Here is a 27,576-nt window from a genome sequence, read left to right as displayed (position 1 = left end):
TACTTTATACAATTTTTCTATATGACTCCCCCTTTGGCATTAATGAAAAAGGTGTCAAATTTTATATACAAGTCAAAATTTGTTACCTTTTCTCAAACTGAATTTGAGATTCTAGATAGACAATTTGCAAAATTTATCTTCAACTACTCAAAATCCTTCTATTGTGTATCTCTTGTTGCCTCTATTATGCTTAGTATTGCACATAGTCCATACGAGGCCCACTTCAACTATGTTCAAGTCTATATATGCAAATTTCTCATAAAATACCTTGGCTGCAAGACATTCTTCCAGCTTCTTCTACACATTACTGACCTCCATTGTTAGGTTTTCTCTAAGTAGTGAGAACTATTTTATTAATATTTCTTTTCTAAGCTCAATGATTTTGATGTCATCATGAATTTTTGATATTGTTTCGTCAAGATCTTCTACACTAGTTTCTAGTTGCGATAATGTAGATGTCAGTGCTTGAAGTTCATTTACCTTTGAATTGATTACATCATTTATATCATTAAGATATTTTTATGACATGGTGCATTATCCATAAAACTTTCTCCCTTCCTCTAGACATCTTCTTAACTCTTTGATGCTGATGTCAAGAGTTTGCAAATCATTTCTCACATTACTGCATAATATAGAAAATAATTGTGCATCATGGTTGATTTGAGCTTACACTGATGTAATTTCTGATAGATTAGTGAATTCCACATCAAAGAATTTTTCTAATTCCTTTGCCTTCAAATGTGGGTCTTGCTTTGTTACCTTAGTCATGACTGCTTTCTATACTTTCTCGAGAACCTCTTCCGAGGTCTTCTAAAGATTTTTGACTTTTGTGTTCTTCTCCAACAATTTTCTTAGTGATGATATAAGTCTTTTCAGATCATCATCATCATCATCTAATGCAATAGATAGCATTTTTATCATAAATGATTTTTCCTTCTTAGGTGCACTCAACAGAATATCAACCTCATGTTGGAACTCCACTTTGTCATATTCTATTGTAACATATTTGAGTTGAGGTTTGAATGATGATTTGTACATATTTCTTTTTCTTTTCCTCTTCTTCCTTTTTCTTTTTCTCTTCATCTTCCTCCATTTTCCTTTCCTCTTCTTCTTTCTTCTTCTCTTCTCTTCCTTTCTACTTCCTTCTTTATTTTCTCTTCTTCTTTTCCTCATCTACTGTTCTCTTCCTCTACTTACTTCTTTCTTGTCTCCTCTTCCTCCTCCTTTTTCTCCTCTTTTTTGTTTCTTTTATCTTCTCCCTCACTCTTTCTTTTCTCCTCTTCTTCTTTCTTTTTTTGTTCTTCTTCATCTTCCTCCTCTTCTTAGCTAGTGTAGCTAGTTATATTTTTGAAAATGTTTTTACCATAACCTCTAAAAGGATCTTCTTACCATTAATCATTATATGTGTATTTCCTAATTGCATGATAATAGTACCAATTGTAATCTGCAAAGATGATTAATCATCATAGTCTCTATCGTTGACTTTGCAACTTATGTATCTATTGGTAAATTCTCAGTAGCCTTCTCTTCAGTTGTTGTGGACTTGGCTGGTACATTCTTTTCTTCTAGCATAGGGGTTTCTCCCCCTAAGTCCTTACTTTGTTTTGTAATAGTAGGTGTAGAGGTCATAAATTTGATAATGGCCAAATTTAGTTTCTTTATTCACCTCTTCATAGTAGCCACCCATCAATAGAATTGTTATTTTTTTGTTTCTTAACAAGGGTTCAATACCCTTCAATATTCTTTTCATGTCTTCATCATTGTTAACCTTATAGAGTTTTCTTATCTAATTTTCTTTGATTAATCTATCTTCATTTACCATTCTTTTCCTTCTATTATTTGATCTATTATATAGGTATTGTGGTATAGTCTTGTCAATATCTTCAAATTTCTTATTTTGCAAAATCATATATCTAACCACAAAATTTTCTGAAAACATTCTATCCATGTTGCTATACAAATGGTAAAACTTATTTAACAGTACAAAAAAATTATTATTAATAATTTGAACATTCAATGTTTCAACTTTTGGTTTCTAGGACTTCTTACTAGAAGTTATCTTTGTTCCTGTCACAACTGTCTCAACTAGTTTATCCTTAGATTTCTCTTATTCTTCCATATATTCAAAGGCAAATTTTTTTTAAAAAAAATGCCCTTAGTTTTCAAAGGAAAATTTTTTAGATTCCTTTACTAGAAGCCAATTTTTGAACCCAAATAACTCATGCTCCTTCATAATAGATCATGTTGCTATTTTGTCTAATCTCCCTATTTAACTACTAATAAAATAGACTATTAAATTGATAGGCAACAAGTTAAGGAAATTTATAGGTTTCATAGAAATTGAATTGAGGTTCTCCAATCCAATTATCATAGTCAACATGGATGCAAACATTTAAAACCTAAGTCTTTTTAAACATCTGCATTAAAGGAAAGTCAATAATAATAGAATTGAGATTCATAGAATGATCTTTCATAGAGGACCATGTATAAGCTTCTCTGATCTCGAGTCAGAGCCCTTATTTTCCTTATCCTCCTCTGGGCATGCAGATTATCCTTAAAAATAAAAGGGGAGGCTTTTATATTGTGGATTCCCCTATAGGGGATGATTTGGAAGAGGGGGAAATATGAGAATTTGTACCCTCACTCCCCTTGGTTATAGTGGGAATTTTTAACTCTATAGATCATTGAGGGGAGGCTTAAAGATTCATTATGAATTTCCCCCTTTTATCCCAACTAGAGTTTGTAATGTCCCTTTACTGATTTTTTATGATATTTCCAGCCTCAAATCAAAAATTTAAAATCAAACAACCAATATTACAAAGATCTGCCAATTCTCCAATAAAACCCAAATCGGGTATGTCCAAATTAGTGCCAAAAACTTCACAACTTCACAAATTATTAATAAATCTGAAAATGGACATTTTTACAGAAATTTCAGCAGCATAACAGCCTACAAAATGACATTTCCAGATTTTTATAGCCCTTACACAACAGATCACAAATGTAGAGCAAAACTATGCTCAATCGGGCTCCCGAAATTAACACAAAAATGCCCGAAAACACCACAAAACACTCATAAATTATATCAGAAGTTTAATCACGACCCAATACATATATTCAGCTCTATTTTAACATCATAAAGTTTGAAATACAACAGCAAACCAAACTGATATGAAACACTCAACTGAAAACCCAAATTCAAACCAAAAACAACCCCGAAAACACCCAAATCGGCACTATTCAGCACAAGGGCAAACTCTGTATGAGCATGCACATGGAATGGCTTCAAAATCCCATCCTTAGCCTTCCTGGAAACCTGAAAACTCCCGTTCTTGGGTCTCCTTCTCCACAGGTTTGGCAGCCTCTGAAGAACAACAAGAAAATTAGCAAGAATCAAGATGTAGAATCAGCCCAAAATGCCTCCAAACCCCTTTTAAAGAGGGCATAACCCTAACTCACGTCCAAGAGGGGTTAATAAAATATAATTTAATAATAATTTTTATTTATTAGTCCATTGGTTTCCAAAGATTAACCCCTTTTTCTGAAATTTTACCTTTTTGGAGCCTGCCTGCCTTAACAAAGTTTATTTTTTTTAATTATTTGAATAGGGGACATGACAAGTCCTCCCCTCCCAAATATTGCTTGTCCTCAAGAAATGAAGGTTGAAATTCTCAAGAATATGTTCTCCTTCCCAAGTTGCATCCTCTAGTGGTAATCCTTTCCATTTGACCAAATGCTCTATGATGCTCCTATTTCTCAACCTTTTCTCTCTTGTATCCAAAATCTCTTCTGGTATCAAAACTAATTTCCCTTCATCATCAAGAGGTGGTAATTCTGTAGATACTATGGTTTGCTGGCCTAGAACCTTCTTTAAGCAAGATACATGAAAAATATTATGTATTTTGCTGTTTGGTGGGAGCTCCAATTCATAAGCTACCTCTCCTACCTTCTTGATGATTTTATAAGGCCCATAGAACCTTGGCTTGAGTTTCTCTGCCCCACTTCTCTTCAAGGTGCTTTGCTTATATGGCTGCAACCTAACAAATACCAAATCTCCCACCTCAAAAGATCTTTCAATCCTTTTCCTGTCAGCATATATCTTTTGTTGGTTTTGTGCATGTTGTAGATTATCCTTGAGGGACCTTATTATGTCTTGGCTTTGCTTGATGAAATCACTTGCTGCGGGTACTCTGCTATCGGAAAGTATTAGATCAACAAAGGAAAGGGCATCGTAACCATAAAGAGCACGAAAAGGAGGCATACCAATAGACATGTGATGAGATGTATTGTAACAATACTCCCCTAGGTGTAACCATTTCACCCAAGCATGTTGTTGATTTGAAACATAGTTCCTCAAATATCCTTCTATCCATTTATTAACTATCTCTGTTTGTCCATCTGTTTGAGGGTGATAGCTAGTACTGGGAGTGAGTTCAGTTCCTGCCAAATGAAAGAGCTCCTTCCAAAAAGAGCTGAGGAATCTACTGTCCCAGTCACTAACAATGTTTCTAGGCAAACCATGTAATCTAAAAATTTCCTTGAAGAACAATTCGACCACTGGTGATGCCTTGAAATCAGATGTGATAGGAAAGAAATGTGCATACTTAGTTAGTCTATCTACCACCACATATATGCAATCCTTACCTTGAACCTTGGGCAACCCAGTGATGAAATCCATGGAAATACTTTCCCATTTTTGTTCAGGAATAGGAAGTGGCTGCAACAACCCTGCAGGAAAATTTTGCTTACTCTTGCTTTGTTGGCATACCATACATTCCTTAATGTGTTTAAGGAAATCCTCCTTCATACCCTTCCATGAAAACCGCTCTAGAATTTGCCTGTATGTCTTGAAGTATCCCTGGTGACCAGCCAAAGGTGTGTCATGAAAGGCCCTCAATATCCTCTCCTTAGTTTTTGACCCTGGTACTAAGAAGATCCTGTTCTTGTAATAAATCAATTCATCAACAACCTTGTACCTGTTATCATCCACTAACTTATCCAAAATCTTGGTGGCAAATGAATCTTTAGCATACTCTAAAATTATGGAGACTTTTCAATCAGCAGAGATAGATGATAAGGAACACAAAGTGGGCTTTCTTGAGAGAGCATCAGCAACCACATTATTCTTTCCTTTCATGTATTCAATATCAAAATCATAAGCTTGCAATTTGCTTACCCATTTTTTTTGACAATCATTCAAATCCTTTTGGTTCAAGAAGAACCTGAGGCTATTATGGTCTGTCTTTACAATGAATCTCCCACATACCAAATATTGTCTAAACTTATGAAGTGCATGCATGATTGCCAACATTTCCTTATCATAGATGGAGTACCCTTTCTCTGATTGATTTAATTTTTGACTCTCAAATGCTATTGGATGTCCCCTTTGAGTTAGGACAGCCCCTATACCTTCTCCCGAAGCATCACATTCAACAACAAAAGGTAAAGAGAAATCTAGAATTGCAAGCACAGGGCATGAACTCATTACCTCCTTAAGCTTATCAAATGTTTTTTGTGCCTCTTCTGTCCAAAAAAAATCTCCTTTCTTTGTCAAATCAGTCAAGGGGGCAGCAAGCTGAGAAAATCCCTTGGCAAATCTCCTATAGTAGCTACACAACCCGAAGAAACCTCTCAACTGTGTAAGATTAGTGGGTGGAGGCCAATCCAAAATTGCCTGGATTTTTTGTTGATCAACCTGTACTCCTTTAGAGCTTATAATATGTCCCAAATATAGGATCTCTGTCAAACCAAACTCACATTTAGATAGCTTAGCATAGAAGGATTGCTGCTCCAAGATTCCCAAAATAGTGTCTATGTGCTTTAGATGCTCTTCCCATGTTTTACTGTATATCAAGATATCATCAAAAAATACCAAAACAAATTTTCGAAGATGCTGACTGAATACCTTATTCATACAAGATTGGAATGTTGCTGGTGCATTAGTGAGTCCAAATGGCATAACAAGAAATTCAAAGTGCCCATAGTGACATCTGAAAGCAGTCTTTTCCACATCTTCACTCCTCATTCGGATTTGATGGTAGCCTGATCTTAAGTCAATTTTTGAGAAGTATACAACACCATGTAACTCATCAATGAGTTCATCTATGCGTGGTATGGGATACCTATTTTTTATGGTCTTCTTGTTTAGAGCCCTGTAGTCTATACACATTCTCATTGTACCATCCTTTTTCTTGACAAGTACCATAGATGATGCAAATCCCATGTCCAAGAGTTCTTTAATAGTTTTTTCAATTTCTTCCTTATAACCTCTTGGATGGCGGTATGGGGTTGTTATAACTGGTTTGGCACCCTGTTCTAACTCTATAACATGCTCAAAACCTCTATCTGGTGGTAATCCTGGAGGCAAGTCATTGAAAACTATACTATGCTTATCAAGAATATTTTGAATTTCAAAATGGAAATTACCTTGATTCTTGGGAGAGCTTGTTGGTTGGATTATGACTCCTGCTGCCCATGTTACTTGTCCTCTTCGAAAAGTCCTCTCCATCCTCTTTGCAGAGACCGCCTTAGGTGCTCCATTTGATAACCCTCTCAATATGACTTCTTTCCCATTGGAATGAAATTTAAACTCCATAGTTTTATGGTTCATGTAATAGCCTCCGATAGAGTGCAACCATTGAACACCCAATACAAGATCTGTCTCCCCAATACCAACCACATAGAAGTCATCACATAACTCATAATCTCCTAAGGTCATCTTGAGTTGTTTCACCACCCGTGTGCAAGGCATAGTGAATCCATCAGCTACAGTAACATTGAATCCCTCAAAATCTTCTGCTTTAAGCCCTCTTTTCATGACAAATCCCTCATCAATAAAATTGTGAGTTGCCCCACTATCAAAAAGAACAGTCAACCTTTGCCCTGCTAGTACCCCTCGAATTCAGAAGGGATGGTATCTTGGGACTCCTGATAATGCTGCTAAAGTGCCATCCTTGCTGATTTCTTTTACTTTCTCTTCTTCTACCTCCTCCTTAGTATCATGAAATTCCTCATGCTCATCTGAATCAGATTCTGAAGCAACTTCAATATAGTGCACTTGACCTTTCCCCAAACATCTGTGTCCTGGAACCCATGGTTCTCTACAAGTAAAACAAAGCTTTTTCCTTCGTAATTCACTCCTAGTCTCTTCATCTACCTTCTTTTTTGCCACATTTGTCACATCTTTTGGTGGTAGTGTTGGGAAAGTCTTTTTCTGAAAATTTCCCTTATGTTGCCAAAGATTTGGGGGTTTTTGATTAGTGATTGATTTCATAGGCACGCAAGTTTCAAGTTGCAAGCTTCTTTTGATAGCTTCCTGTAAGGTTGAGGGTGAGAAAGCCTTAACCAAACCCTTAACAGAATCTTCTAAACCATCAAGAAAAAGATAAACGATCCTCTTTTCACTCATATCAGGTACCATAACAGCCACTTTTTGAAATTCTTCTATATACTCATTAACTGATTTGGTTTGCTTCAACTTTGACAATTCTTTAAAGTACTCTTCATCATCCTTGAGGTCAAATCTATCTATCACCCTTTGACTGAAATCTTCAAATGTAGTTACCTAATCGTGACCTTGAGTAGTCATTCCATGATACCACCAATCATAGGCTGCATCTTCCAAGTGTAGACTTGCAAATTGAATAGCATCACTCTCTTTCATGGGGTTAAGTGTGAAGAAAGTTTGTAATTTTTGTAGCCATGCTCTAGCTGAAATTTTATTTGTTCCATCAAAAGTAGGCGCTGTAAACTTGCTTATTTTATTTTTGAGCTCTCTTCCACTTGTGTCATGCTCCCTCCTATTCTCTTTCTTGGGCATCAAAGCGTTACTCATATCCACATATTCTCTAAAAGGAACTGAACTACGAAAGTCATCATCTAAGCCATTGTAAGTAGCTCTTAATGTAATCAAATTACCTGTAACCTCTTCCACTGGATTAATGGCTGGATTTGGTACTGGTGGCTCATCTGCAGGCAAGAAAATAGATTTGGTTGATTTAGATGGTGTGGATCTCCCATTTCTTGGCTCCTCTGAAGTGCTCCCTTTCTCATTAATAGATGCAATTCCTTGTAATTTTTCTGTCAATATTCGCAAAGCCTCTTTAGTTTCCGCCAAACCATCCACTGTTTGCTTCTGAGTATTTTGGATGTCTTGGAAGAATTTCTTTGCCATCTCATCTGGATCAACCATACTTTTTTCTTCCTTGGATTTTGTACTTTTGCTTTCAACTGGGGGTTTGATCAAAATTTCTTTATTCTTTTCTCGCTGCAAATATCTTTTTTCTCTTTCACTTAGTTGCATGCAATCATAAAATATGACATGCAAGATCTGGGTAGTTATCAAAACTTGACATGCAAGATCTGGGTAGTTGTTAAAACTGACATGCAACTTCTACAAACCCTCAGGCTGGCAAGATCATGGCTCTGATACCACTGTAATGTCCCTTTACTGATTTTTTATGATATTTCCAGCCTCAAATCAGAACTTTAAAATCAAACAACCAATATTACAAAGATCTGCCAATTCTCCAATAAAACCCAAATCGGGTATGTCCAAATTAGTGCCAAAAACTTCACACCTTCACAAATTATTAATAAATCTGAAAATGGACATTTTTATAGAAATTTCAGCAGCATAATAGCCTAAAAAATGAAATTTCCAGATTTGTATAGCCCTTACACAACAGATCACAAATGTAGAGCAAAACTATGCTCAATCGGGCTCCCGAAATTAACACAAAAATGCCCGAAAACACCACAAAACACTCATAAATTATATCAGAAGTTTAATCACGACCCAATACATATATTCAGCTCTATTTTAACATCATAAAGTCTGAAATACAATAGCAAACCAAACTGATATGAAACACTCAACTGAAAACCCAAATTCAAACCAAAAACAACCCCGAAAACACCCAAATCGGCACTATTCAGCACAAGGGCAAACTCTGTATGAGCATGCACATGGAATGGATTCAAACTCCCGTCCTTAGCCTTCCTGGAAACCTACAAACTCCCATTCTTGGGTCTCCTTCTCCACAGGTTTGGCAGCCTCTAAAGAACAACAAGAAAATTAGCAAGAATCAAGATGTAGAATCAGCCCAAAATGCCTCCAAACCCCTTTTAAAGAGGGCATAACCCTAACTCACGTCCAAGAGGGGTTAATAAAATATAATTTAATAATAATTTTTATTTATTAGTCCATTGGTTTCCAAAGATTAACCCCTTTTTCCGAAATTTCACCTTTTTGGAGCCTGCCTGCCTTAACAAAGTTTATTTTTTTTAATTATTTGAATAGGGGACATGACAGAGTTAGAGATATTTGTAGACAAAAAAAGGGCAAGGAAAGTTCCAAGAAATGCCTTAGTGAAAACTCGAGGGTAGAAACCATAGAAGTAGGTGGAAGGGAATCCAAACTAGACAAGCCTCAGAAAGACATAGCAATAATACTTAATGAGGAAGAAGGAAGATTAAAAAAATGAAACAAGTCAAAGGAGGGAGGAAAAGGATTACAAGGGAGGGGATCACCTAGATAATGACATAGATATCCAAGAGAAAACATTGTTTCCATCAATCCCTTTGAATGAGGAATGCAATAGCCAAGCTAGGGTGGAGGAAGAGGTTAGGATGATTTTTAGGCATTTATGTGAGTTTTTAGTTAATGAACTAATGAATGAATTTTTGGAATCAATTTGTGATGAGGAAGAACTACTAAGACAAAAATGAATTATTGATCAAGGAAATTTTTAAAGTTTACGATCTAATGGATAAAGTGGAAGCGGAATAGCTACTAGTAGAACTAGAAGATAGAGAACTAAATAATCAAGAATAGATGGGGAAAACCATGACTTAACCCAATAAGAATAACCCTAATTGTGCAAAGACAAATAAAAAGAGGGTAAGAAAAACCCTTTAGGAATTGAGAATGAGGGATGGATGTTCTTATGGTTAATCCAAATTAACTGATATCTTAAATGTAGGGAAGGGAAGATCTTTTCAAAGTCACCATGAATGTCCTAACTTAGAATCTTAGTGGTTTAAATGCCCCTAACAAGGAGCGGGTCTTAAAATGTTGCATATAGAATATAAAAGTAGAATTCATTTTATTACAAGAAATGAAGCAAGATAGGAATGATCTAGAGGGATTACAAAATAAGCTAGGATTTAGGGAGATATCGGGATCTATAGCTAGGGGATCCTCAAGAGATTTAAATTTCATATGTGACATGAGGTCTCCGACTATAACATCTTTAGAAGATCATGGAATTTGGAGTTGTAGCTTATTAAGAAGCTCCCAAATGAAGTTATTGGAAGAAGAATTGGAGAATTTAAACAAGGAGGTTATCAAGAAAGGGACAAATTTAACCTTATATGAAAGAGTGAAGTTCCTAATGAGGGATTATGAAGATATCTTAACCAAAGAGGAACTATTTTGGAGACAAAAATCAAGAGAAACTTGCTAGATGCATGGGATAGAAACACAAAATTCTTTTACAATAGTACAAAACAACATAGAATAGCTAATAGAATTACCTCCATTCAAAATAAGGAGGAGTAATATTTGAGCACACAAAAGATATTAAAAAAGAAGCAATAAATTATTTTGAAGAGATCATCAATAATAATGGAAATTAGAACCTAGGGTAGCAAGAAATCATCATTAAGAACATCTCAAAGCTTATATCCAAAGAAAAAATATATTGTTGGGAAAAATTACCTTTAAGGAAGTAAGTGCAAGCCTCAAAAAAATGAATATAGATAAATCTCTAGGGTCGGATGGATTTTTAGCATGTTTCTTTAAAAAATGTTGGAACTTCATAGGGATGGAGGTAACTAAGGCTTTAAAAGGTATATGAAATTTGTAAAAAATCCTCAAGGAGGTGAATGATACCTTTATCTCCCTTATCCTAAAAAAGGATAAATTAGAGATCTTTAATTATTATTGTCTCATAACTATTTGCAATACTCTCTATAAATTATTTACTAAGACTATGACAATGAGAATCCATAAAATCCTCCCAAAATTGATTAGCAGGGAAAAAATAAGGTTTGTATAGGGAAGATCTATCTTTGATAAAGTAATTATTTCCAAAGAGTCAATACATATTGTTCAAAACAATAAAGATCCTATTATGTTAATTAAGCTAGATATTAGAAAGGCATATACCAGAGTGGCTTCAGGTTTTTTGAGGAAATACCTTAAAGCCTTTGGATTTACAAACTAATGGGAAATGGTGATCTGTCAATGCATATATCCTCCCCTAAGTTATCAATATTGGTAAATGGAATACCCAAAGGATTTTTAGAATAAGAAAGGGACTTAAATAGGGGATCTAATACCCACTTTTCTTTTCATCTTATTGGTAGAAGCATTAGGAAGATCAATAAACAATGTCAGGTATGGGAAGACTATTAGAGGAATAAAAATCACTAGTGACTTAAATTAGACAACCCACCAATAGGTTTTTTATGAAACTATGCTTAATAGAAAAATTACCATAGAGGAGGTAAAATCATATAAACAATTTTGATTCAATACATTAGTGCATTAGGTCAATGGAATAATCATGAGAAGTTAGAAATCTTCTTCTTTAATACCCATCCTAATATTGAACAAAAACAATTCCAAATTTTGAATTTCAAAAGAGGAATTTTACCTTGTAAATACCTCTATGTCCCTTTAGACAAAGGGGCATGTTCAAAAAAATTATGGGATCAAATAAGATAAAGATCAAAAGAAAAATGGATTCTTCAACAGGAAAATGACTCTTTTCTTTGGGTACAAAAATAATGATACAATATGCCCTTTCAACACAACCTATTTATCAATTATCTTTTATTGGTCTCCTTAGAAAAAATAGGGACAAGATCAATAGACTCCTTAGACTTTCTTTTGGCTAGGAACAAGGGAATAAAAATTTCTTGTTAGATTGGGACAAGGCATGCAAACCAAAAGATAGGGGAGGTGTTAAAATCAAGGAACATACAAATTCAAGGTAAAGCTTTATGAGCTAGAATAGTATGGAGAATTCCTCATGTGGCCAAAGATCCTAATAAATAAATATCTAAGCAATACTGATCAAATCAACATACGCAGGGAGAAATCAATGCCTAGAGGATCAAGAATTTTGAACTTTATGATGGATTGTAGATCATCCATGTAGGATAGACTAACATGGAACTTGGGGAGGGGGGAAAAACTCTCTTCTAGAAAGACTCTTCAATAGGGTGTGGTTCTTTGGAAAGGGATGGTAAATTAACCCAATAAAGGTTAACACTTTAAGCTAGATGGGAAAAAAGAGTTATAGATTATGTTACCTTCGAGGATGGAGGAAAATGTTAGAAATTGAAGGATTTTAAGGAAATGAACCTCCTACCTAAAGAACTATGAGATCTAAAATGAACCTTATCAAATAGGAAAGTAACTTTCAATTTTGGAAAGGAAAAATTGATGTGGGATGGAAGAAAGAGTGGGGAATACAACTCAAAGCTAGGGTATAAATTTATCAAGTCTCCCTAGATGAGCACAAAGGACTCCCACCCCACAACATCATTTTGGTATAAATTTTGTCTGCCGAAGGAAATATTTTCACCTAGTTATTTTTAAGTAGGAAGGTCATTACCTTAGAAAGATTTGAGAAAATGGGATACCAAGGCACAAGTATATTTCCTTTATGAAAAAAATGAGGAAGAACCTATTGACCACCTTGTCTGAAATTCCCTTATTTGAATCAATTTTGGAAATGGCTCTGTTCACAATTGGGGTGGGTATCATCATTTAGAAGAACTATAACATACATACTACAGGCTAGGCCCCTTGTTAGAAATGATACTATTTATAGCTCTTTATGGATATATGCATCTTCCATATTCTTATGGGAATAGTGGAAGGAATGCAATTGAATATTTTTTCAAGATAAGAAGATGAATGTAGAACCACTTCTAATTAAAATGGAGACCTATGTCACTGAACTTACCAACAAGCAAGTTTTGAATAAACAAAAGGAGGCTATAATTTATCATTAGGATGCGAAAATGAGAGGCAAATGAATAGGTATAAAATTACTCCCCTTTATAGGAGCAGGGGGAACTTCAAAAAGTAAATGAAAGTTGTGCCAATAGAAACCACCCACAGTGGGATAGTTTAAACTCAATTTTATGGACCTTCAAGAGGGAATCTAGGAAGAGTAGGCATTGGTTAAATAGTATCCATAGTGTAGAATTCATGGAGATAGAAAAGTTATCAAGATATATAGGAATAGAAACTAATAATTGGGTAGAATTAACGACTTTAGTTGAAGGACTAGAACTACATAAAACTCTTGGGTGCAAGAACATAGAGATTGAAGGATAACCTGAAATTGTAATAAATGTTATAAGGAAAGGATCCCTCATTAATTGGATATTGGACTCAATTTTATCTAGAGTCCTCTCACTATGTCAAATATTTGACAAGATCATGATTAATCATATATACCAAAGGGTAATCAAAGAGTGGATGATTTAGTTAATATAGGTATAGAAGAAGGTCATACATACAAAGTCATAATTTTTATATAGGGACTCCATTTGAATTAAGGATAGTTTAGAATTTTTAGAATTTCAACCACATTTTACATCTCATTATCCTAGGGAAGATTCATGGGTCTTTCTTTAGGTTTTACTCACTTCCTACATCTTGTATCCCAAGATAGTATGATTGGATAGATAGATTTGTTGTGGAAGATGGTTTTGGAGCTTGAGAAAATGAATTTGAGGTTAATTTAAAGGTTTTATAACCATCTAGTTTGGACTCAATGGACATTTAGAATGACAGGGAGCCTCTTTCCCCAATTTTATACTTATAGAGAAACATAATTTTATTGTTGATGTATTTTTATGTAACTAAGCTAATAAAATACCCTCTAGTGTAAAAAAATGGTAATCACATTCCTTAAGGTATGTTCCCTCTTCTAAAATTTCTGACGATTTAGATGTATATTTAATTTTTGTTTAAGAAAATGTGTGTATCACTTTACATTTCATTTCTATGCCCTTTTTGTACTCATGTTTTGTAAATTTTTAGAGCTTTATCCTTAACATAAGTGCAAGATGTAGTGGTTAGATTATATATAGATATTGATCAAAGACAAAATAAGAAAGGATAAGGAATGACCTAGAAGGAAGATGAAAAAATATAAAGTTCTAGGGACTAAAAGTTGATATCCAGATGTATTGATGTACTTTATGATGTATCAAGACTTAGGTCATTTATCTATCAATAATAATAATGTGGCTCCAATCTGAAGGAAATAAAGTTAGTCGACAAGGATCATAAAACCCATGTATGTAAGGTGCAACTAGAAGTCCTAGCCAATGCTCAAAAGAGAAAGCATGAGAAACCTAACATGGAATCTCCAATGGAGGTGAGATAATAGACATATTGAATCTATCATTTAAGAGATGTGTATCCTTTGATATATCCTCAACAACTGTAGTAGATGGCTCGATGACTAGAGCTACAATAGTAGGCAATGTTGAAGAGTAATCCTATGCAAGAGATGAAATATGAACAGGAGGCAGAGGTGTAGAAGTCACAACACCAATCTCAGGAACAATACATAAGTTCAAGTGAACTAAATTCACCTCAATGGACTCTTGTGAAAATAGTGGAGATGGTGGACCAAAATGTGACAAGGAATATAGGTAGGAAGCATGATTAATAGTCCCTATAGTAACAATATTATATGTCACACTATCTCTGATGTACATTGAATCTTGTGCAAACACAACTGTCTTCCTTGTCCCACTGTGTGTAATCTGATAAATAGAGAGAAGGTTAGAGGACAAAAATGGAACACAAAGTACATCGTGAAATTTACCATCATCAATTTCAATAGAACCTTTCCCACTTACAGTTGTAACAATATTTTTCCCCATCAAAATATATGGAGTAGAAGAAGCCTAAAAAGAAGAGAACAAATCTTGAGAGGATGCCGCATGGTGTGAAGCACCTGAATCCACTAACCATCTAGACTAATGAGGAATAGTAGTTGCACATAGTACACGACTCTTTCCTATATCTTTACCATTTAACTAAAATGATGATGATGAAGAAGGTCTATGAGAAGTAGAATCAATATCAATGTTGCTCTTCTGAAGGAGAGCTATCAAATCTTAAACCTATTTGGCATAGCCATCTAACTTCTTCTCATAGCAATGTGACTCATCATGATTAGGCTTATTACAATAAGAACACTTCGGTATTTTTTATTTTGATTTACCCCCTTTATGAGGAGTTGGCCTTGATGAACTGTGAGTACTAGAATCAATCTAAGACTCTATAGAATGAGAAATTTGAGTCTTCTCCTTCGTCCCTAAAGATGGTCAAGCTACCAATTCATGAGTCTAAGAGCTTGTGAGAGAATCCAATTGAGAGAGCTTAGCTTTCTCTCAAGTCAAACAATCACAATAAACCTCAAAGGATGGCATGGAAAATCTATTACCCAAAGAATATTTGTTGGAATAGAAGGTAGAAGAAAAAATTTGAAAGTTTCCATGAAGATTAGAAAGAATTAGGTAGATACACTCAATGTCAGTCTTCATCTTTCCACAACATTGTAATAAGGATATCTGTTGATTGAAATTCATTAAGAAGTCCTCAATGGAAGGAAAGTAATCTGGTACAAGAGAGGTAAGCTTTGCTTCAATTTGAAGTGCCTTGAACTCATTCATTGTACCAAACAAGCCTTCAAGCTTGGTCCACAAAGCTAGAGGGGTGTTTTACCCATCAAGATGAAATTGTAGACTATCGGAGACCTGTAAAGAAATCAATACTATTGCGTCATCCATCTTGTTCCTGTGCTACAAAGTCTAATATTGACTTTGAAATATAGGCTACACTACATCTAAACAAGAGCACAACACTTTTGACCAGAGAAGCCATGTCATCAAGGTCTTCCATGTGTGAGAATTATGAGGGGTCAGAAGTTCTACACAAGAAGAGGTCTTAACCATTGTTTTAGAAGGTGTTGAATTTTTTTTTAATGTATTTCTAGTTTACATAAGTAAATAATAGAAACAATATGATAAAACATCCCCCACAATGCAAAAAACCAAACCCCAATTGCTAGAAGGAATGCGTAAATGAGAGAAGAGAAAAAAAGCTTCAAATATGAATCACAAATACCTATTTTTTGTAGCCAAAAAATGACCAAATGCTGAAAGTACTATTTCCACTCAATATTACTCCAAATTGATACCAGATCTAGAAGGTAGACAATAAATCATGCACTTTTTTAAGAAATAGCATTGAAATATGTGTCCATATGAGCTCGAATGAAGCCTTTGAAGTTGCAAAAATTGGGATTTGCAATTTTTAGAGAAATTCAGGACCAGAGATCACAAACAACTTACACCAATGTCTAGATCACACAATTCTACCCCAAAACTAAAAAAATTGCTTGGAAAAAGGATTTTGTATGATGGAGATATTGTTATTTAACAATCACCTCTCTAATTTTTTTTTTTGAATCGTCATTGCCACGCCTCCAAAAATCAAAGAAAAATGCTTGGAAAATGTCAGATCTATTTTGTCAAACCCTCTTTCGTCTTTTCTCCAAATATTGAAAAAGCTATAGTAGATCTGGCTCGGATACCATGAAAAAGAAGGAACGAAGGACTCATCACTAGGCCCCACAAGGACAACTTCCTTCACTCTAAGCATAGAACATAGCTAAAGATACCATGAGGATGCAAAAGGTTTAGTGAAGATGTCTGCAACCTGCTCAGCAATAGGAATGTACTACAAGCTCAAGGCACCATCCTGAATGAGATGTCTGATGAAGTGCATGTGAAGCTCAATGTGCTTGGTCTATTGATGCTCAACTGGGTTACAGAAAATGTGTATAGCACTATGATTGTCACACCAAAGAAAGGTGGGACTATCAAGAGAAAATCCAAACTCTATGATCAACTGTCAAAGCCACAAAACCTCTTGAATAGCCAATACAACTAAACTATATTCTTCCTCTATTTATGATAATGCATGAGCATGTGACTTCTTGCAAGACCATGTGATAGGACCAGAACCAAGATATAATACAAAACAAGAAGTAGACTTGTGATCATCAATATTTCTAGTCCCATCTAAATTTGTGAAACCAACAATGTGAGGATCCCCTGATGTGTAGTGAATGTCATAACATGTTGTACCTCTAATATACCTCAAGATACGTTTGGAAGCTTACCAATGAATCTCATGTGGATCATGGGAGAATTGAGAGACAAGACCAACTGCAAAAGAAATATTAGGACGTGTGTGTGTCAGGTACAAAAAACTACCCACAAGCTATCTATATAGAGTGGAATCCATTGTAGGAGTAGAGAAAGTGATAGATAAAACAACACCTGACTGAAAAGGTGTGGGGTTAGGCTTGCAATCAAGCATGAAAAAACTCTGAAGCATATCAAGAGCATACTTCTATTGGAATATGGCTATCCCATCTAAAGATTGAACAACCTATAGGCACAAAAAATAGTGCAGAAGTCCAAGGTCTGACATCTCCAAGCTTCTTCAAGAGTAATATTTTGCAAATAACTTGTGGGAGATCTATTCAAAATACAAGATGTGGTATTAACTACTTCAGTCCATAGAAACAAAGGAGGATTCTTAGATTGTATCATACAATGTGCCATTTCTACTAAAGTCCTATTCTTCCTTTCAGCAATGCCATTTTGTTGAGGTGTATATCTAATAGTCATCTCTCTTTTAATCCCATGATACTCAAAAAATGATTTCAACCTTTTGTTTACATATTCTTCACCATTATTAGTTCTTATTCACTTGATCTTATTCCCACTTTTATTTTCCAAAAGAGCTTTAAACATTTTGAATTTGTTAAATACTTCATCTTTTTGTTTCAAGAAATAAACCCAAACTCTCTTTGAAAATTTATCGATAAATTTTAGGATATACCTAGCTCCTCCCTTTGATGTTGGATTCATAGGACCACACAAATCACCATGGATAACTTCTATACTTTTCTGTACTCTCCATATAGACCTCTCAAAAGTGTCTCTATATTGTTTACCAACCATGCATCCTTCACACACATTTGTATTTAATTTTATCCAAGGTAATCCATCAACCATATTCATCTTTGAAAGCATATCCAAACTTTGATAATTTAAATGACTATATCTTTGGTGACATAACTGACTTAAAGATGATCTTGTAGTAGCATAAGCCTTCTTATCAACACTTGCTAGAAATTTGTATATTTCATCATTTTAAATTCCCGTAGCCACTATTTTGTATCCATCATTAATATTGTTGATTAAACATTTATCTGAATAAAACTCCACCTTATAACCATGTTGTGTTATTTGACTCACTGAAAGAAGATTTTTGGCCAACCTAGATTCAAAATTCACATTAGTTATTTCCAAAAAATTTCAATCATTTCCTTTCATTGAAAGTATGCCTATTCCTTCTATGTCAAGTGAACTATCATCACCAAGTAATATTTTTGCACCTTTTGTTGCTTCTAAAGAACTAAAGATATTTTTGTTGTGTGTCATATGTTTGCTAGCTCCTGAATCAATATACCATGCATTACTAAAATCACCTTGATTAGCCAAACAAGTTATCATTATATGATGATCACAATATTCTTGAACAAAATTTGATTGCCTTCTTTGATTAAATCTCCTTAGCCATCTCTTAAAATATTGATCACTTTTATGCCCTTCTTTTCCACACTTGTAACATCTGAATGTACTTCCTCCCTTAAAATTATTATTGTAATTTCTCTATTCGTTTTGTGGCCTTTGATATTTTTTCTTATTTTTATTATTTGTTTGTTGAGTCCATTGCCTTTGATTAGTTCTATATTGATTCCCTTGATTACTTCTTTGATTTTGATATGATGATCCTTGATTGTAATTTTGGTATTTTCCTCTAGCTACAAAAGCTTGACTCTTGTTATACTCATTTGTAAACTTTTTAAGCCTTTCTTCTTCATTTAACAAAGCACCATATAATTATTCCAGTTTTATATTTTCAAATTTTTTCAATTAATTCTAAAGTACGAATGAAATTATTATACTCCTTTGGAAGAATTTTAATTAAAAACTCTATGATTTGACCATCTTCATACTCAACCTTCATTATTGTAACTTGATTTCTCAAATTTTTCAATTTAGCAATATGATCATTCATGTTATCTCCTACTTTCATTTTCAAATCTGTTAATTGCCTCTTAATATCCATTGGTTTTAGCTTTCTAGTTCTTTCATATATTGTTTTCAAAGTTTCCCATATTTTCTTTGTTGTTTTTAAACGTTGAACGTGTGGCCTAATCCCTGGAATAATTTTCCTTAAAATTTGTGCATAAGCTTTCATATCCTTTTTATTATATTTATCATGTTCACTTTGATATATAGGCTCTTCATCTGTGACTACTTCTCATAAGTCTTTCATTTATAAAATTAACTCTATTTCACATTTCCAATTAGCATAATTTAAACCATCCAATTTTTCACTAACCACAAGACTAGACATCTCACTCGTAGCCATAACTAAATTCCAATCAAATACCAACACATGCACACAATCACATAAGCATCAAGCCTCTAGCAAAGACCATGCCTTGATATTGGCTTTCTTATGAACCAATGAAACAAAGACTTAAAAAAACTTTATCAAACTTTTATTTTCCACACAAGGTTACCACTTTCTATTCTTATCAATCTCTTCACAATAAATCTTCAATATCCCCACACACCTTGAGGCACACACACAATTTATATATTCCAAATAGACTATCACTTCTTAATCAAATATAAAGATCTATTAGATATTTTAACTATAAAAATGACACCAAAAAGAAAATTCAAATCACCATATAAGACAACATGCCTTCTCATCAAATTGCCTCACACATTTCATATCTCAATTTTTTTTTAAAATATACTTTGTCCTTTATATACAAGCTTTTCTCAAATGATAAAGAAGGAACACTTCAACTGCACCACAATAATTGTATTATATTCCTTCACTGCATTTAAAATGAGATAAACTTACCTTTAGTATTATAGTAGCTTACAGATTTCTAACAACTCCTCCTTAGGACAACTTTCTATAAACACTTCCTTGTTCTCCTCAAACTAGCATTAACCTTCAATCTTGCTTTGTAAAGGGGAAAACCTTCACAAAAATAATATTCTTCAAACCTGCAATTACAATCTTCATTCATTGTCCACAAATTCTCTTACAAAGTCTCACATTCATGGTTCTGATACCATGAAAATATTAAAAATGCCACTGGAATATGAAACACATAAATTTTCTCTCAAAATGAGCACTAAAAACATCAGGCCCAGCCATTCTATTTATAGCCACATGTATAATAAATGTATAAAAAATTCTAGATCATGGTTTGATGGATTATTAATGAGTATGGTTAGAATGGGCAGCTAGAGGTAACTATAGATGGTTGTACATGCAAAATTATATCAATCTATGTTAACCACTAACCATGGGAAAAAGTGTATGTAATTCACTTATGTTGATACCAAAAACATTGGCACCAACTAAATAGTCAAATTTTTTACCCGGCTAGCTAGTGCCTTTCCAAACCTATTTCATTTCCCCTCAACAACATCCACTACGGTTCTTGTCAGTCATGTAATTCACTTATGTTGATACCAAAAACATTGGCACTAGCTAAATAGTAGAATATTTTTACTTGGCTAGCCAGTGCCTTTCCAAACCTATTTTTTTTTCCCTCATTGACATCCACTATGGTTCTTGTCAATCATGTAAGGGGTGTCATAAGTCAATTATCTCTTGTACCAATGATTCCAAAAGCTTATTGTCCACTATCAATCAAAGTACCATACACCATTGGAGACTATTCTATCTTCTCTATTCTGCAATTTATTTTTATTAGTACCTATTTGTAGCGACTGGCCTTTATGAATACATAGTTGGTTATTATTTTTGGTCAAGCTTTGCACTTTTCTTGTTGATTCATGCCAACACCAAGTTCTTCTTTGGGTGTTGGTTAATGGTTGTGGCCATGGATGACAACACCCTCTTCAAAGAATAGTAGGAACAAGCTATGAAACAACAAAAATATTCTTGAGCGGTGGTATCAGGCTGTCTCCAGGTAATTGTTCAATGAATATTTTAATTATATTGATCTTTTTATCATCCTTTTTTTTTGTTTAGGCTATTTTCTTAGTCTCTCAATATTAGAGAATAGATTTATATGCCTATTCTTACCAAATTTTATTTTAGAGATTTTGTTGTCTATGTACATGTAGTTCAAATACTTTAAGAATAGTGTTGATGTAAGTGATAGATAGATAAATGTTTTTGTTTCAAAGACTTATTTTATTTGCTATAAATATCATTTTTGAATGAGTAGGCAATATTTCCCACTCTTCATACTAGTGAACCCATATCAAATTTTTATTGTTTTAAATTTTAGTAAGACATGTAGCAAGTCTATTAAGCTTGAACAATACTCAAATTTATTTATTTGTCCTCAATCTGAGAATCATGAAATTTTTTATTTAAGTTCATTTTAAAATATATCTTATAATAGAAAAATAGGTCATCTTATCGCAATAGATCATAGAATATAATTTAAAATATTAATGATATTATATTTATAACATACCAGTTGGAATATGGGACAATAACTAACATAAATATTAGTTTTATTTAAGAAAACAAAGACAATACACATTAATTTCAGGAAATATATATATATTCTCAAAGAAAATAAATGAAATATTAATTTTGAAAACAAATCTTTTCTAGATGTTGTGAATAAAAAACTTTATTTAGAAACTCAAAACTCTCTTTTTATTTTAATAAACAATCATAAAAAGATATTTATAATCAATTTTTACTTTCATTGAATATTGTACAACTTTATTCTCTTATTTTAGGTGTCACGTGGAATGCTTATCATATCAATTTCTATTGCATTTAGGGATAATTTAATAGTAATAAATCATAATCATAATTGTTTTCTTGCTACAAAATTAGAGGGATGTTTTTTTTTTAATTGAAAAATTTATATTTTTGGATTTTTTGAATCAAAAGCTTATTAAAAATATTTGGAAAGATAATTTGTCTTTCATTGTCTTAATAAGAATAATTTTATTAGTACGAACAATACAATCTTAAAATCTAGATATCATTTAGAAGTTAAGTAATGGACATAATTAAAATCTCAACTAAAGTAATATAGTACAACTACAATTGTAAATAATTTGAGTGTCATCGCACTCATTTTTTTTTTCATTTCATTAGATTTTCACTTTTATTAAAAATTTGATAAGAATTGAAGAGATTTAGAAAAAAACAATTCAATCAAACACTTGAAATAAGAGAATGTCAAGCCCAAGTTGGATTTTATTTTTGTAAGTGGATTGTGTTAATAGTTGGAAGATTGATCTTATGCTTGAAAAAATGGTGCATACATGGAAGTGTTAAGATTAGATAGAATAATAAATGTGTGGGGATAGGTGCATAGATATAAGCATAATAAATCATATATCTTATCAACTATATTTTTAAATATGTGTAGGCATTTGAAAGTCAGTTGTCTTCAAGAAAAGTTGTTTCTCCATATTGGATGCCCTAGATCAAGTAAGTAGGTTTCTTCTTCAATCTTTAAGTTACACTAAGTTGAAAATTGATAGTATCAATTTAATTTATAAAAAAAAATTATAATTTAATATTTAGATATTAATTATATATCTTAAAATTCTTTAAATAATTTATTTCAATCAACTGAAATAATTTGTTCACTCTTGGATATTTTTTATTTAAAGCATTAAATTATATTAACTTTTACATACTAATTGTGATTAATGTATATGTTTATTTATATGTGTGTTTATATATATACATATACATTTGAATAAAAAAATGATGAAGCACTCAATAATTTAGTTATTTTTTTAGTATATTTTACAAAGGTGTTATTTTAAAAGAGTTAGAATTTAATGTGCATATACATTTATTGTGTTTATGCTAGGAGTCACTCCTACTTAAATAATTATTATAGTTTTATTTTTTTGTGTTTGCCATGTTAGATTACAACCTCTCTACTTGAAGGAAAATGGTGACATTATCCTTTCAACCATATGTTTTTTAATTGTGTCTCTTATTTTATTCCATTAATATATAATGATAATTATTCTTCTATCTACAAGTTAGGTTGACACCATTATAAACATTTATCTCCTAAGTTTACAAAACCAAATTATAGTATTCATAGTCACATAACATCTTCAAGCACATACATGTCTTGGGTTAAAGATTCACTTACCATCGCACCATCTTCATATACATTCATTATAAATAAAGTCTTAGGTTTCACTTAACTCTAGATGGGTTTGCATTTCCTATAGATTCATAGTTACCTTGATTAAATCTTCATACCTACCTTGATCAAATATTCATAAACATTGATATCCTATGTTGTAGATTAACTTATACCATCATAACATATTTGTAAACATCTATTATAAATTAAGTCTTCATTAACTCAACTCAAGATAGGTTTTATATTGTAGGTTTGATCACCATCATAACATCTTCATGAACATCTATTTTAAATTAAGTCTTTATTAACTCAACTCAAGCTAGCTTTGATATCGTAGGTTAGATCACAATCATAATATCTTCATGAAAATCTATTTTAAATTAAGTATTTATTAACTCAACTCAAGGTAGGTTTGATCACCATCCTTTTTGTTGTCATCCTTTGATCTTGACATTTTTTCATAAGCATTGATATGTTCAGGAAATCATTATAGTATATACCATTCTATTTTATAGTATATGAAAAATCTAATTTTTTTTTTGTTTAAGTATGTATGATAGATGTATTAACTTCACCTAGTGGGCCCATAACTAGAATGAAACATTTTCTAATATGATATGCTTGAGCATGGTGTTTATAAAAGTTTGATATTAGAAAAATATATTTATGAGGATATTAAATAATAAATATAATGAAATCATTATTAAACCTTTTTTTAATATATTTAAATAATATATCTAGTCCCTCTAACAATATTGATATTAAATTTTATCAGGTTTCCACAATCCATTTTTTACATACTAATATTTTTGGATTCGATTGTGTATATAATTTTTAGCATCAACATTTCATATCACACTCTATGATCCATCATTAGGATGAGAGAATGCAAGAATAAAATGGTAAGATAGATCATATTTTACCATTCTATTCTTGCATTTTCTCATCCTAATGATGGATCATAGAGTGTGATCTGAAACATTGATGCTAAAAATTATTTACACAAGAAAATCTAGGAAGATCAGTATGTGAATATTGATATTATTCAGGATGGGTGGAAAGAACCAATGGGAATCACTTATCAAGCTAGACATGCAAGATGTCCCAAATCAAGGAAATCATTTCTCACATTATGAACTTGAATGGACACCTATTGGAAATGATAATAACCAACATATAGACTTGTGTACTACTATCCGTTTTGAAATATTCCCTCACTTTGTGAAAGGTGAAGGTTTATTAGATAGCACATAAACAACTTTTATACGAAAAAAACACACTAAGCATATTTTGAAAGAATTATCTAACCACACCACAAAGATGTATTCAAAGTTAGTCTAGATTTAATAAATTAATTATGTCACTTGTTTTTAATAATATCAATATATATATATATATATATATATATATATATAGTTATCATTGTGCTTTTAGGCCTCAAGATGATAGAAATCCATATGAAAACAAGAATGTAAAAAAGAAAAGGGTGCACAAGTTTGTTCAAAAAAGGGGTTTGCAAGCCCACTTTCTCATTAGGGTTATGTAAGGTAGACAAGATGTTTCTATTATTAAATATAATGAATATATCCATCAAGATGTTAGTGGTAAATTTTGTCATGGAAAGGATGACCCATATGGTGATCCAAGGAGTAGCTTGCACCAAGGTTGTCAAACGAGTAAAAATCATATATAGAATCCCTATTACTTATGGGTGTGGGGATTGAAACAATAATATGTGAGCAAAACTAGTTAGATTTTTGTTTGAAAAAATTGATGAATAAGAGAGACATGTTTTTGTTGAGAAAGGATGTGTTGAATGCATGGAAAAGTGTGTCCTCACTACATTCAAAAAAAAATGAGGATGATGCAAAAAGTGTATGTTTGTGGCATGTGGAGGAGAAAGAGAACTTATTCTACTATAAAACACCAAACAATGCAGAAAAAATTCCATTTATTATAGGCATTCAGACACCATGGATATGAGAAATGACAGTGAAACATTCACATGACTCAATCATTGCAATGGATTCTACATTCTCAACAAATAAATATGGTGAAAGTATAACAATGCTAATTTTATTTGTGGATCTTGATTCAATTTTCAGTCTAATTTATTCAAAAATAATAATAATGCATCACTAATTTATTTATGTGCATTATGAGTTATATACATTGCTTGTATTTGATGAACAAGAAGGTGATGTACCTGTTGCATTGGCCATATCCTCAAAATATAAAATTGAAGATATATATGAATGGCTAATAGAGGTTTACAAAATAAGGAAAGCATGTAAAGAATATTGGATTGTCAATGCATTCATGATAGATGATGCTAGTGCTGAGATTGGAGCAATCAGGTTTTATTAAACTTACTTTATATTTGCAAGAGTGTAATGGTTTTCTATTTCATTTTCAAAAATATATATATTTCCTAATTTCCAACAAGAATTATTTTTTCATTTAACATTCTAATTGTTTAGAATGCACTTTTAATTACTAAGTTTTATAATGTAACTTGTAGATCAAGATTTGATTGTTGACTACTTTTATGTATTTGGCATGTACGTGGAGCATGGTTGAACAATGTGTATAGGTAAGTCATGATTCAATTAAAGTATAGGAAATATCATATGCTTAAACATCATATCTTGACATAATTTTTATAATCTAGGCTTGCAAATAACAAAGATTTTGGAACAAAAATATTTGATAGATTGGGTGAAATAATGTATGCAATGAGTGACAACGTAGAAATTGTCACTCATTTGATAAAAAAAATCATAAAGGAATTTAAAGAAGAGAAGCAATTTATTGAGCATTTTAAAAAAACTTGGTGTCAAAATGAGAGATGCATTGGTAAGTGAATCAAAATATCATTATGTTTATATGCATTTATATCTTTTAATTTTTTTATAGTTTAAGTTTAACCATCACTTTTTTGTGTAGAGGAGTGGGCAAGAAATTCCTAAAGTTTCTCCCATGCAAGCCAAGAAACTAATCCAGCTATAGATTCATACCATTTTCATATAAAAGAGTCATTATTTAAGTGATCATTCTAAGAAATGCACAAGGAGAATGGATTGGCTAATTCATATGCTTCTCCATAGGGTAGATCCATACTATAAAAATAAAAGATATCTAAAGTTATCTAGATTCTTGACTAACTTCAAAAAGGAAAGATATTATATAACTTCTTTAGAGAGATCAAAAGTAATAGTTGATACAGATTGCTATCCCTATGATCTTCTTCCTAGTACATATAAGGTAGGAAGCCAAACTGATCCAACAAAATGGTACCTCGTTAGGAAATTTGGATTAGATTTACATGTTTGTGATTGTTAGTGGGCAAAAAGATGAAACACATGCAAACATGTGATGAAAGTTTTAGATCTCTTAAAGAGAAACAAAATAAACCAACAAGATCAAGTTGGTGATAAGTTCCATTTATTCTTTAAGTTTAATAGTTATTTTTAATGATTATAATTTTTTTTTAACTAACTAAATTAATTAAATTAAATTGTATAGATGATGTTACCACATTGGTTGATGAAAATGATGGATTTAGAAGGAGTTCTTATCATGAAATTCGTGCCATTGGTAATGTTAATGTTCTTACAATTAAGTATTAAATAGTTTTATATTTTTTTATAATTAACTAATCATTATTTCAATTATAGATGGTTGCATACATCCAAAGGATCAAGATGTGCTTGGGGTTGTCATTGCCAAAGCTCAAAGTATTGGTAATTTTCAAAACAATCATTTTGATTAAAGAATTATAATTTTTTAATTGTTTCTTTTAACTTAGTCATTGTTATTTATCGTATAGATGCTTTGAAATCATGTAATACTTCTAATAATGATTTTCTAGATTCAGTTGAGTAAATTAATTTTATTAAATTACAGGTGATGTTGCAACATTGGTTGATGAAAGTGATGAAGTGAGAGGGAGTTGCTTTCATGAAAAGGGTGTCATTGGTAATGTTAATATATCCTTATAATCAAGTATTAAGTATTTTTTTTAATTTCTAAAATTAACTAATTATTATTTCAATTATAGATGATTTTATACATCCAAAGATCAAGATGTTCTTGGAGTTGTCATTGTTGAAGCTCAAAGTAATGATGATTTTCAAAACCATCATTTTATAATGAAGCATTAGAATTTTTAAAATGCTTTTCAACTTAGTTATTTTTATTTCTATAAAAAATGGTTGAAAATCATCTAATACTGCCAACAATG

At 32.4% G+C, this 27,576-nt stretch overlaps 1 pseudogene; it reads left to right on the top strand.

Moving 5' to 3' along the window:
- The window catches only part of LOC149546753 (heat shock 70 kDa protein 3 pseudogene), a 65,044-nt pseudogene extending 37,710 nt beyond the window's left edge, over positions 1-27,334 (top strand).
- The last annotated feature ends 242 nt before the right edge of the window (positions 27,335-27,576 follow it).

The sequence above is a fragment of the Cupressus sempervirens genome, chromosome 7 (genome assembly GCF_028749045.1).
Source record: "Cupressus sempervirens isolate cs-2001-9-10 chromosome 7, ASM2874904v1, whole genome shotgun sequence".
NCBI classification, from domain to species: Eukaryota; Viridiplantae; Streptophyta; class Pinopsida; order Cupressales; family Cupressaceae; genus Cupressus; species Cupressus sempervirens.
This window is presented reverse-complemented; position numbering and strand designations above follow the sequence as displayed.